The sequence below is a fragment of the Scatophagus argus genome, chromosome 4 (assembly GCF_020382885.2).
Source record: "Scatophagus argus isolate fScaArg1 chromosome 4, fScaArg1.pri, whole genome shotgun sequence".
Classification (NCBI taxonomy): Eukaryota; Metazoa; Chordata; class Actinopteri; family Scatophagidae; genus Scatophagus; species Scatophagus argus.
The window spans coordinates 26,321,954-26,333,805 of record NC_058496.1 but is presented as its reverse complement, the minus strand read 5'-3'; the positions used below and the strand labels follow the sequence as shown (position 1 = coordinate 26,333,805).

The window sequence follows — 11,852 nt, the reverse complement described above, 5'->3', positions numbered from 1 at the left end:
CTTCATTATGGTTTAATCCTGCCATTCATGTGGGTAAAGTGTTGGTTTACTGGAAGTAGCGGCACTCAAGAGGTATAAGTACCACAGGAAATCTATACAAAAATGGACAAATTATGTCTCATGAGGAATTAATTAGTCAATGTAAACTTGAAAAGAAACAACATTTTTGGAAACATTTACAAATCAGGGAGTGTGTAGAATCTCCAATTGGTAACTCTTCAAAGAATCATATTATGGATTACATGAATATGCCACTGCTGTACAGCTTCACAATTTTATAAACTAACAAACTTTTCAGTAAGTGGGGAATCCACTAGTGTGACCATGTGAAGTTGTTGTGGCAGAGGGATCTGGGAACAAACACTGAACAGGAGAAATGACTGGATATGTTGGCAGGTTGTGGAAAGTATGTAAAGGAGGCGCAAGGAAAGTTCACACTATAAGATTATACACAAATATTATCATACCCCTGTGAGATTACATAGAATGAGACTGCTGAATGACAGTAAGTGTTGGAAATGTAAAACAGGATTGGTTACTTTCTCACACTGTATATACTGTGTACATTATTGGCTCCATTCTGGGCAGTTGTGGACTTCCTGAGTGAAGACTCCTGTTATGTGTCTACTAAGGGACAGATCTTAAATACCAACTGTATCAAAAAGAACATTTTCTGTTATCACAGTGGGCCTGTTAGCAGACTATATCTGAAAAGAGGGAAGATCCAAGTGCGGGTTCTCACTTAGAGATTTATTCAACAAACAACAACAAAAGGTGTCCTCAAACGGAGGGTAACAAAATACAACAAAAGGTGTCCTCAAACGGAGGGTTTCAAAAATACAACAAAAGTTGTCCTCAAACGGAGGGTTTCAAAAACACAACTAAGGACGCCGTCACTGCTGGGCGGGGAACTGGAGCTGGCGATCTGAAAGGAAAAGAGGATCAGAAGATGAAAGGAATTTTCAGGAAGGTTTTCAAACATTTGCCGAAGTACTACCACGTGGAAAAGCTGAAGAACTGGCGGAGAGTGGATGTAGACAAGGTCCTTAAGTAAGGGGCGGAGAACAGGAAACAGGTGGGCTAAATGATACAGGTGATTGCACTCAGCTCCAATTCCCCGTCCTGCCGACACAGCTGTCCCCGGCGTGCCTGAAGGAAAAAATAACAAAAAACCAAAACAAAGGAAAAACAGCTGAATATTCGGCCACAATCCTAACAGTACCCCCCCTCAACGACCGCCTCTTGCCGGACGAACAGGCCTGCGAGAATGGGTAGAATGAAAAGCCCTCACCAAGCGGGGATCCAGGATTAACCTAGGACCGCTCCTCTGGACCATACCCAGTCCAGTCCACCAAGTACTGGAGACCCCGGCCCCGGCGGCGGACATCCAACAGTCGGTTAACCGTGTAGACAAGCTCATCATCAACCAAACGGGGAGGCGGAGGGGGCGTGGTGGGGGGCTGCAAAGCACTGGAGAGGTGAGGTTTATTTGAGAGACGTGGAACACGGGATGAATCCGCATGGAGGCAGGCAGCTGGAGTTTCACTGTCACAGGAATGATGACTTTCAGGATGGAGAAGGGACCAATGAAACGAGGGGAAAGTTTGCGGGACTCAGTGCGTAGGGGAACAGACTTGGTAGACAGCCAGACTGACTGACCCTCCTGATAGGGGGGGGCGGGGGTTCGGTGACGGTTGGCAGACCGCTCGTTTGCCTGAGTAGAGCGAAGCAGGGCCCGTTTAGTCTCACCCCACACCCGTCTGCAACGCCGGAGGTGAAGTTGCACAGAGGGAACCGCAATTTTCTCCTCCTGGGCCGGAAACAGCGGGGGCAGGTACCCAAGGGACGCCTCAAAGGGAGACATACCGATGGCGGCGCTGGTTTGGGAGTTGTGGGCGTATTCCACCCAGAGAAGATGGGCACTCCAGGAGGATGGGTTAGAGGCCGCCACACATCTCAGGGTGGATTCCAAGTGCTGATTCGCCCGTTCCCCGAAGTCCAAAGCGATGTGGGACCAGGGTCGAGAGGGCACCGGCAGGGGACGAAGGAGGCCTGCGGGAGGGCGATGAGAGGTTTTTCCCCAAGCACAGACTGGACAGGCTGCCACAAACTCCGTACCTCATTATCCATGGAAGGCCACCAGAAACGGCGTTTGAGGATGGTTAGAGTCCGTGGAGCCCCAGGATGGCATGCCCACTTGGAGGAGTGGGCCCACTGCAGGACCTGAGAACGGGCAGCCAAGGGAACATAAGAGCGGTTAGGTGGACCATTACCTGGATCACGGTCGGTCTGTAGTCCCTCTTGAATCGAGTCTTCGATTCCCCAGGTAACCACTCGGGAGGAAGGCAGGATCTCTTCTGGACCGGCTGAAGTCTGGGACGAAGAAAACTGACGGGAGAGAGCATCAGGTTTAGTGTTCCGAGAACCAGGCCTGTAGGTTAAGGTAAAGTTGAATCGGGTGAAAAACAGCTGCCAGCGTGCCTGACGGGCATTTAGTCTCTTAGCCGTCTGGATGTAAGACAGATTTTTGTGGTCTGTCCAGACTAAAAAAGGCTGTTCAGATCCCTGTAACCAATGTCGCCATTCCTCGAGAGCGAGTTTGACAGCCAACAACTCCTGGTTACCTACGTCATAGTTCCTTTCAGCAGAGGATAGGCGCTTAGAGAAGAAGGCGCAAGGATGGAGTCTGCCGTCCACTGCTCGCTGGGAAAGGACCGCCCCCACCCCTGAGTCAGAGGCGTCTACTTCAACAATAAACTGTCTAGATGGATCTGGTTGGATTAGGATGGGCGCACTGGAAAACAGATTTTTCAGGGTACAGAAGGTAGACTCTGCTACCGGAGACCAGAAGAAAGGTTTTAGGGTGGAGGTGAGTTGAGTAAGGGGGGCCGCTATCTGACTGTAATTGCGGATAAAGCGACGGTAGAAGTTTGCAAACCCTAGAAATTGTTGGAGCTCGCGTCTGGTTGTGGGGCTAGGCCACTCCACCACTGCCTGAACCTTTTTAGGATCAGTTTTAATCTGACCAGGTCCGATGCAGAAACCCAGAAAGCTGGTGGACTTTGTGTGGAACTGGCACTTCTCTGCTTTAACAAAAAGTTTATTTTCAAGCAGCCGTTGAAGGACGGCTCTGACGTGACTATACTGGGACTCTAGGGAGGGAGAAAAAATCAGAATGTCATCTAGGTAAACAAAAACGAATCGGTTCAGGAAGTCACGTAGAACATCATTTATAAATGATTGGAAAATGGCAAGGGTGTTGGTTAACCCAAACGGCATCACCAAGTACTCATAATGGCCGAGGTGAGTGTTGAATGCCGTTTTCCACTCATCCCCCTCATGAACTCGAACCAGATAGTAGGCGTTACGTAAGTCGAGCTTGGTGAACACTTGAGCCCCCTGAAGGAGCTCAAAGGCCGAGTTCAGGAGAGGGAGAGGATATTTGTTTCGTATGGTGATACGATTAAGACCCCGGTAGTCTATACAAGGACGGAGGGTGTTGTCCTTCTTTTTGACAAAGAAAAAACCGGCCGCAAGAGGGGAAGATGACGGACGAATGATGCCTGCCATTAACGACTCCTGAATATAGCTCTCCATAGACTCTCTCGAGACGCGACAAACTATACAGGGAGCTTGTGAAAATTCTCATTCATCCAGGTCATGGTTATCTCAAGGAAATTCAATCGAATGCAACTGGACTTAGTTATTTGTCTTTGAAGACGTTTCACCTCTCATCCAAGAGGCTTCATCAGTTCATGCTCGCTTGACTAGGCTGGGACTAGTGCAACTAGCTGGTGTGGAGACCCAGGTATTTAACCTCTGTGGAGGCATTCACATGACCAGTGGTGTCATAAGCTCGTTTAGTGTTCCATTGCGACAAACGACAGTCGTTCCAGTTCAATGGCAAATTTTACAGACAAAAACATGGCTGTGCCATGGGTTCACCAGTATCTCCCATTGTGGCCAACTTATACATGGAGGAAGTGGAACGCAGGGCCCTGAACTCCTTTGAGGGAGCAACACCGAGCCACTGGTTCAGATATGTGGATGACACGTGGGTCAAAATCAAAATGAAAGAAGTGCAAGCCTTTACTGAACATATCAACTCAGTGGACAGGAACATCAAGTTCACCAGAGAAGATGTTAAAGATAATAGTTTGCCCTTCTTAGACTGTGACGTCCATATAGAAAAGGACAGGAGCCTCCACATTGGGGTATACAGGAAACCCACACACACAGACCAATACCTCCTTTTCGACTCACACCACCCTTTGGAACACAAACTTGGTGTTATCAGAACTCTGCAACACAGAGCTGATAAGGTACCCACCAGCTCACAGGCCCAAGGGGAAGAACATGAACACCTGAGGGATGCCCTCAAAACGTGTGGTTATCCCAGTTGGACCTTTGTGAAAACTGCAGCTGGTTCCAGGAAGAACACCACCAAGGTGGTTGAGGAGGAAAAACAGAACAAAAGAAACAACATAGTCATCCCATATGTATCTGGGGTATCAGAAAAACTCAGGAGGATCTTCGGCAAGCACCGGATCCCCGTGTATTTCAAACCCAGCAACACACTCAGACAGAAACTGGTACATCCCAAAGACAGAACACCACACACTCAAAAAAGCAATCTGGTGTATGCTGTCCAATGCAATGAGGAATGCAAAGACCTCTACATTGGTGAAACTAAACAACCACTACACAAGCGCATGTATCAGCACAGGAGGCCCAACTCCTCAGGCCTAGATTCTGCTGTATACCTACACCTGAAGGAGAAAGCTCACTCCTTTGAGGACAACAATGTCCACATCTTGGACAGAGAGGATAGATGGTTTGAAAGAGGAGTAAAAGAAGCCATCTATGTGAAATTAGAAAAACCATCTCTCAACAGAGGAGGAGGTCTGCGACACCACCTATCTCCAATTTACAATGCTGCCCTTTCATCTCTTCCCAGGAGATTCCACAACTTAGCCTCTAAGGAAAACTGCCATTCACAAAGGACCCCATGTGACTCTAACGACTGTCGTTACAACACAACAGAGCAGTAACGAAGTCGAAACCAACTTTACCATCCCCAACGACTGTCTCAACGACTGTCGTTTGTCACAATGGAACACTAAACGAGCTTATGACACCACTGGTCATGTGAATGCCTCCACAGAGGTTAAATACCTGGGTCTCCACACCAGCTAGTTGGACTAGTCCCAGCCTAGTCAAGCGAGCATGAACTGATGAAGCCTCTTGGATGAGAGGTGAAACGTCTTCAAAGACAAATAACTAAGTCCAGTTGCATTCGATTGAATTTCCTTGAGATATACAGGGAGCTAGCTGGGAAGGTAGTGCCCGGGAGGAGGTCAATAGCACAATCGTAAGGGTGGTGCGGAGGTAGAGAGAGAGCTTTGCACTTACTAAAAACGTCCGCTAAATCGTGATATTGCGGAGGGACTAAAGAGAGGTCGGGAGGAGCCGTAGCTGGAATGCTAACCGAAACCGATGAGAGAGACGCCGATTTGAGGCACCTGGCGTGGCAGTTAGCACTCCAGCTAAGGATTTTACCTGATTCCCAATCGATATGGGGGTTATGAAGACGGAGCCAGTTCCCATTCCATGGCCGGTGTGGGAACTCAGGTGCGGAGGACAACTGATTCTGCAAACAAAACTGATCATCAATGAAATTCCCATCCGCACCAGAATCAACTAAGGCAGAGACAGAAACAGAGCTTAACCCAAAATTAATGGTAACAGGGAGCGAAACTCGGGGGTTTAAACTAGGTTTTAAGGAGGTTGGACTCACCAGTAACCCTGATTCTATGGGTGAGCCCCTTCTTTTGGCCTAATAGAACAGACCGAGATATGATGACCCCTCTCCCCACAATAAAGACACCTACCCTCCCTGATCCTGCGCTCTCTTTCCTCAGGGGCAAGGCGAGTCCTACCTAATTGCATAGGTTCGGGGGAATCTTGACGCTAATCTCCTACGGGAGGAAAGGATGGTTGGGCTGAGGAAGCTAGAGACGAAGAGGGGTGCTTACGGGGAACCTCCCAGCGGGAGCACCTCTCTCTTCAGCGCTCTCTCACACGGTTGTCCAATCTGATGGTGAAATTAATGAGGGCATTAAGGCTGGACGGTTCGTCTCGGACGGCTAATTCATCTTTCAGTTGATCGTTCAGGCCTTTGAGAAAGATGCCACGAAGTGCTCCCTCATCCCAGCCTGCCTCCACCGCCAGAGTCCGGAACCGGATGGAGTAATCAGCTACTGAAGACAAGCCCGCAGGAGGACGCAGGAGTTGGGTTGTGGCTGTGGACGGCGAACGAGATGTAAGAGTGGAGATTTGCAATGAAAGATCACTCACGGCTCTCAAGAGCTGGCTATTCTCCGCCCGGAGTTCACTGAGCGTCTGCTCGTGATGTCCGAGTAGAACCCCCTGTCGTGAGAGGATGTCCCGAAGATTATACCCCTCAGCTGAACCCACTGGATCCGAGTCCATGGCCAGTTCTTCTGTTAGCAGACTATATCTGAAGAGAGGGAAGATCCAAGTGCAGGTTCTCACTTAGAGATTTATTCAACATACAACAACAAAAGGTGTCCTCAAACGGAGGGTTTCAAAAATACAACAAAAGGTGTCCTCAAACGGAGGGTTTCAAAAACACAACAAAAGGTGTCCTGCTGGGCAGGGAACTGGAGCTGGCGATCTGAAAGGAAAAGAGGATCAGAAGACGAAAGGAATTTTCAGGAAGGTTTTCAAACATTTGCCGAAGTACTACCACGTGGAAAAGCTGAAGAACTGGTGGAGAGTGGATGTAGACCAGGTCCTTAAGTAAGGGGCGGAGAACAGGAAACAGGTGGGCTAAATGATACAGGTGATTGCACTCAGCTCCAATTCCCCATCCTGCCGACACAGCTGTCCCCGGCGTGCCTGAAGGAAAAAATAACAAAAAACCAAAACAAAGGAAAAACAGCCGAATATTCGGCCACAATCCTAACAGGGCCTGGTTACAGCTTCGAGAGTTATTCTAAGACATTGGTAAACAGCTGTGTCTCCTAATCTGAGGGATTGGATGGATGCAATGGTGGCGACGGCATCCTTCCAGTCTATGTTCTGTAGACTGAAGGGCAATGTGGAGGACGGGACGAGCGAGCTCTTGGGAACTTTTTTGCAAATACACAAAAACTGATAAAGGCACTGGAACCAGAGACTAAATGCAGCACGCTCTATTATTTTATTTAATGGTCTGGTTTTCTTATATGTGGATTTCTTTTTATATGTGATGATTTGTTTTATTTGTTTTGATTGTCTAATCTCATTTTTTTTTTACATCGGGGGATGTCTACACCAAAAACAAGACCCAACATTTGCATCGTCACCCTGTACATATTTATATTCTTCTTAAAAGTTCAATAAGAAAAAAAATGTAAATGAGATAGCTGCGATCAATAAGTTGATCTCACCCGTCGCCCAGAGGACAAGGAAGGAAGGAAAGGAAGGAAAGTGACATATCTTGTCATTGGAGGGAACTCACTCCAACGAAATTTGTTCTCTGCATTTAACCCACCCAAGTGACGTGCACACACACACAGCAAACCCGGGGCAGTGGGCGACCGCGTGCAGCGCCCGGGGAGCAGTGGGGGTTAGGTACCTTGCTCAAGGGTACCTCAGCCATGGACACCGGGACGGGGAATCGAACCAGCGATCCACCGGTTACGGGTCCGACACCCTAACCGCTGATCCACGACTGCCCCAAACAGACTTTGTCAGGACATCATGGATTATGCTGTCTTCCCAATTGAGTCGACTCCGCTGTTTTCCTGCTGCCCATTGGGGAAATCAGCGCGCCATAAACGGCATATGAGCACACAACAGCCCCGCCAATTTAAGCCAAGGATCACCACCAACAAGTAAACTGATATCTTAACAGTTGAATGGCCTGAGTCAAGCCCCCTAACAACGGTTCACCTCCCTTTTTATTGTGTGGTAAAATAAGCCAGTTTAATGTGACTCGGTGATAACTAGGATCCTCCCTGCTTTATCTTCTTCTTCTCCTTTTTTCTCTTTTACTAACTTGGCAATACACAACTTAAATACCCAAAATCATCTGAGTGCAGGGATCACATGATAGCATAACTCACGTTTGCTCCATCTCTTTGTTGGACATATGTTAGACCACATTGTCCCCCCTTTTGTTCCCAATCTCTGTGTTCAAATCCTCATGGTTGAGCCTGCCATATTGAACCCAGTGAGAAACATCAATCACATGACCACGTCTGCCATCTTTGTTCTCTCTCTCTCTCTCTCTCTCTCTCTCTCTCTCTCTCTCTCTCTCTCTTTAACTCTGTCTCCTACACAAACACAACTGGTAGTTGTTTGTGATTGTTTGCACATTGGTGAGACAACTTCTGGATTCTGACAACTAGTGCTCGGATTGATTGATTGAGTGAAGACATAGTTTTTGTGTGTTGATTTGTTAGGTTCTTTTAAGAACAGGACCCCAAAGCAGAGACAAACACACTAGTAAGAGGGAACAAAAGGTTCTTTTAATCAACTCCACAAACTAAAACCAGAAACAAACGCAGGCTGTGGAGGCAGGGAGCTGGCTGACAGAAAGAAATCTTCGGCAGGAGAATCCAGGTAACTCTGACAAACAGCATGCAGAGGTAGAGCGTAGAATAATCTGGCAGCAAGCAGGAGTGAAGGCCAGGCTTATAAAGTGGAGTGAATAGGCTGATAGAACTCAGGTGTGCCTCAGCAGCCAACAGGAGGAGCCAGCCACACCCCCTGCCACCCACAGGCTCTGCATATTGAGGTGGTAGCAAAAAGTGAAACTAAACAGTTGAGATTTTGTTTTACTTATCTTTTTAGTAATGTCATTTCTCATGTTGTTAATTGCTTTCCTGCCTGTACAACATCCATTGCACGTCTGCCCGTCCTGGGTGAGGGATCCCTCCTCTGTTGCTCACCCTGAGGTTTCTTCCATTTTTTCCTGTTAAAGGTTTTTCTGGGAGTTTTTCCTTAGTCGATGTGAGGGTCGAAGGGCAGAGGATGTTGCTGATGTTACGCCAAAACCTACGCCAAACCATAACAGTACCCCCCCCCTCCCCCTCAAGGGATGCCTCCCGGCGGCCTACCAGGCTTGTCCGGGTACTGGTTATAGAAGTCTTTAATGAGATCAGAGACTAAAATCAGGGAGCGAGAAATCCATGAGCGCTCCTCTGGCCCATATCCCTCCCAATCCACCAAGAATTGGAAACCTCAACCCCGCCTCTGTACATCCAACAGCAGGGTGTTCGTCGATGATCCAGGGGGGTGGAGGGGGTTCGGCAGGAGGGCACAGAGGGCTGGTGGAAACAGGCTTGAGGAGTGAAACATGGGTGGAAAAGATGGGTGGACATTGAGGGAAGGAGGCAACTTAAGTCTCACCACGCTGGGGTTAATGATGCGTTCAATAGTGTATGGACCGATGTACCGGAGTCATCTTTTGGGACTCAGTCTTGAGTGGAAAATCACAGGAGGAAAGCCAGACCTTCTGGTCAGGCTGATACTGGGGAGCCGGAGAGCGGTGACGGTCAGCCAATCTCTGGTTCCGGGCCGCTGTACGGGTGAGAGCTGCCCAGGCTTCACACCAGACTTGATGGGCACGCCGGAGGTGCACCTGCACCGAGGGAACTGCCACTTCCCCCTCCTGTACAGGGAAGAGTGGGGACTGGAAGCCATTAGCAGCCATAAACGGAGACATACCTGTGGCGGAACAGACCAGGTGGGCGTACTCAATCCAGGGAAGGTGGGAGGACCAGGAAGCCGGGTGATGAGAGGCGACACAACGAAGAGCTGCTTCCAGATCTTGATTTGCCCGCTCAGTCTGGCCATTAGTCTGGGGATGGAGGAGAGGCTGGCCGATGCCCCCATCGCCTTGCAAAAAAGCCTGTCACACCCTGGAGGAGAACTGAGGGAGACAATGTCCTGGGGGATACCATGCAACCTAAAAACATGCTGGGTGAGCAGACTAGCAGTCTCTAGGGCAGAGGGAAGTTTAGACAGAGGGATAAAGCGAACAGACTTAAAAAAACGGTCAACAACAGTTAAAATGGTGTTGTTACCTTCTGAAGGTGGCAGGCCTGTGACAAAGTCTACAGCTATGTGAGACCAGGGCCGATGGGGGATAGGAAGGGGGCGAAGGAGACCAGCAGGAGCACGATGAGAAGACTTACTGTGGGCACAGACTGAGCAGGCAGAGACGAACTCCTTGGTGTCAGCGGACATAGAGGGCCACCAGAATCGCTGATGAAGCAAAGCCAGGGTCCGATGAACACCAGGGTGGCATGCCACCTTGGAGGCATGTCCCCACTGGAGCACGGGGGATCGGGCACAAACAACCGGTGGAACACCCTCAGGAGCAGGATGGTCAGAAAGGGCCTCCTGGACCAGCTGCTCTATCTCCCACCTGGCTGCTCCAACCACACAGAACGAAGGCAGGATGGTGTCCTCCGCAGGCTCTTCAACGGGGGGTGAGTACTGGCGTATTGGCGTACGAGGTATGACAACTTTTAATGGTCTGTCCCTACTACAAAAGGGTGAGTTGAGCCCTCCAACCAATGCCTCCACTCCTGAAGGGCCAACACCACTGCCAGCAACTCATGATGCCCCACATCGTAATTTCTCTCTGCAGAAGAATGCACAGGGGTGCAGCTTTTGGTCTGCGTAGGATCGTTGGGATAGAACTGCTCCCACTCCAGAGTCCGAGGCATCGACCTCCACCACAAGATGGACAGAATCGGGAGAAAGAGAGAACATACTTTTGAGCTTGGCAAAAGAGGCTTCAGCTGCGGGTGACCAAACAAAGGGTGACTTGGGAGAGGTTAGACTGGTTAGTGGCGTAGCAACTTGACTATAATTACGGACAAATCTGCAGTAAAAATTGGCAAATCCAAGAAATCTTTGCAATTGCTTTCTTGTGGTGGGAGTGGGCCAGTCCTCCACTGCCTTAATCTTGGCAGGGTCTGACCTGATCTGCCCCTCCTCCACCACAAAGCCCAGAAAACTGACAGAAGAAACATGAAACTCACATTTTTCTGCTTTTACAAAAAGTTTGTTCTCTAACAGTCTCTGAAGAACCAGTCGGATATGTTGCACATGGTCTTGAAGGGTGCAAGAGAAAATCAAAATATCATCTAAATAGACCAAAACAAACATATTGAGCATATCCCGGAGGACATCATTAATAAGACACTGAAAGACAGCAGGAGCATTGGTTAACCCAAAAGGCATGACTAGATACTCGAAATGTCCCAGAGGTGTGTTGAACCCAGTCTTCTATTCGTCCCCCTCCTTAATTCTCACCAAGTGGTAAGCATTACGTAGGTCCAACTTGGAGAAGATGGTGTCCTGGTGGAGGGGACCAAAAGCAGAGGTACTTGTTTCTGATGGTGATATCATTTAAGCCCCTATAGTCTATATAGGGCTGTAAAGTCTTGTCCTTCTTTTCAACAAAAAATAATCCTGCTCCCATGGGCGAGGAGAATGGACGGATTAGGCCAGCTGCCAGGGAGTCTGAAATATAGGACTCCATAGCCTCTCTTTCAGGCCTGGAGAGATTGTAGAGCTTACTGGTGGGATAGGGGGCACGAGGGAGCAGGTCAATACTACAATCATAACGTCTGTGAGGTGGTAGAGACAAAGCACAATTTTTATTAAAAACCTCCTGGAGGTCATTATACTCTGTAGGGACTGAGGAAAGATCTACAGGCTTGGGGGTAACAGGAGCTGAAATGGTGGTGGGGATGGCTGAGTGCAAACAGCGGGAGTGACAAAATGTCATGCCTGGTGTTTTGGTTATGCTTTGTTTTTTGATTTTG

General features: G+C 48.8%; 1 long non-coding RNA gene across 1 annotated transcript; it reads right to left on the bottom strand.

Moving 5' to 3' along the window:
• Positions 1 to 729: 729 nt before the first annotated feature.
• LOC124058190 lies at positions 730 to 1,239 on the bottom strand. The gene is made up of 2 exons (XR_006843221.1): positions 998 to 1,239; positions 730 to 925 (listed from the first exon to the last, which is right to left on the bottom strand). It is a non-coding gene; the product is annotated as an uncharacterized LOC124058190 (long non-coding RNA).
• Between the last annotated feature and the right edge of the window lie 10,613 nt (positions 1,240 to 11,852).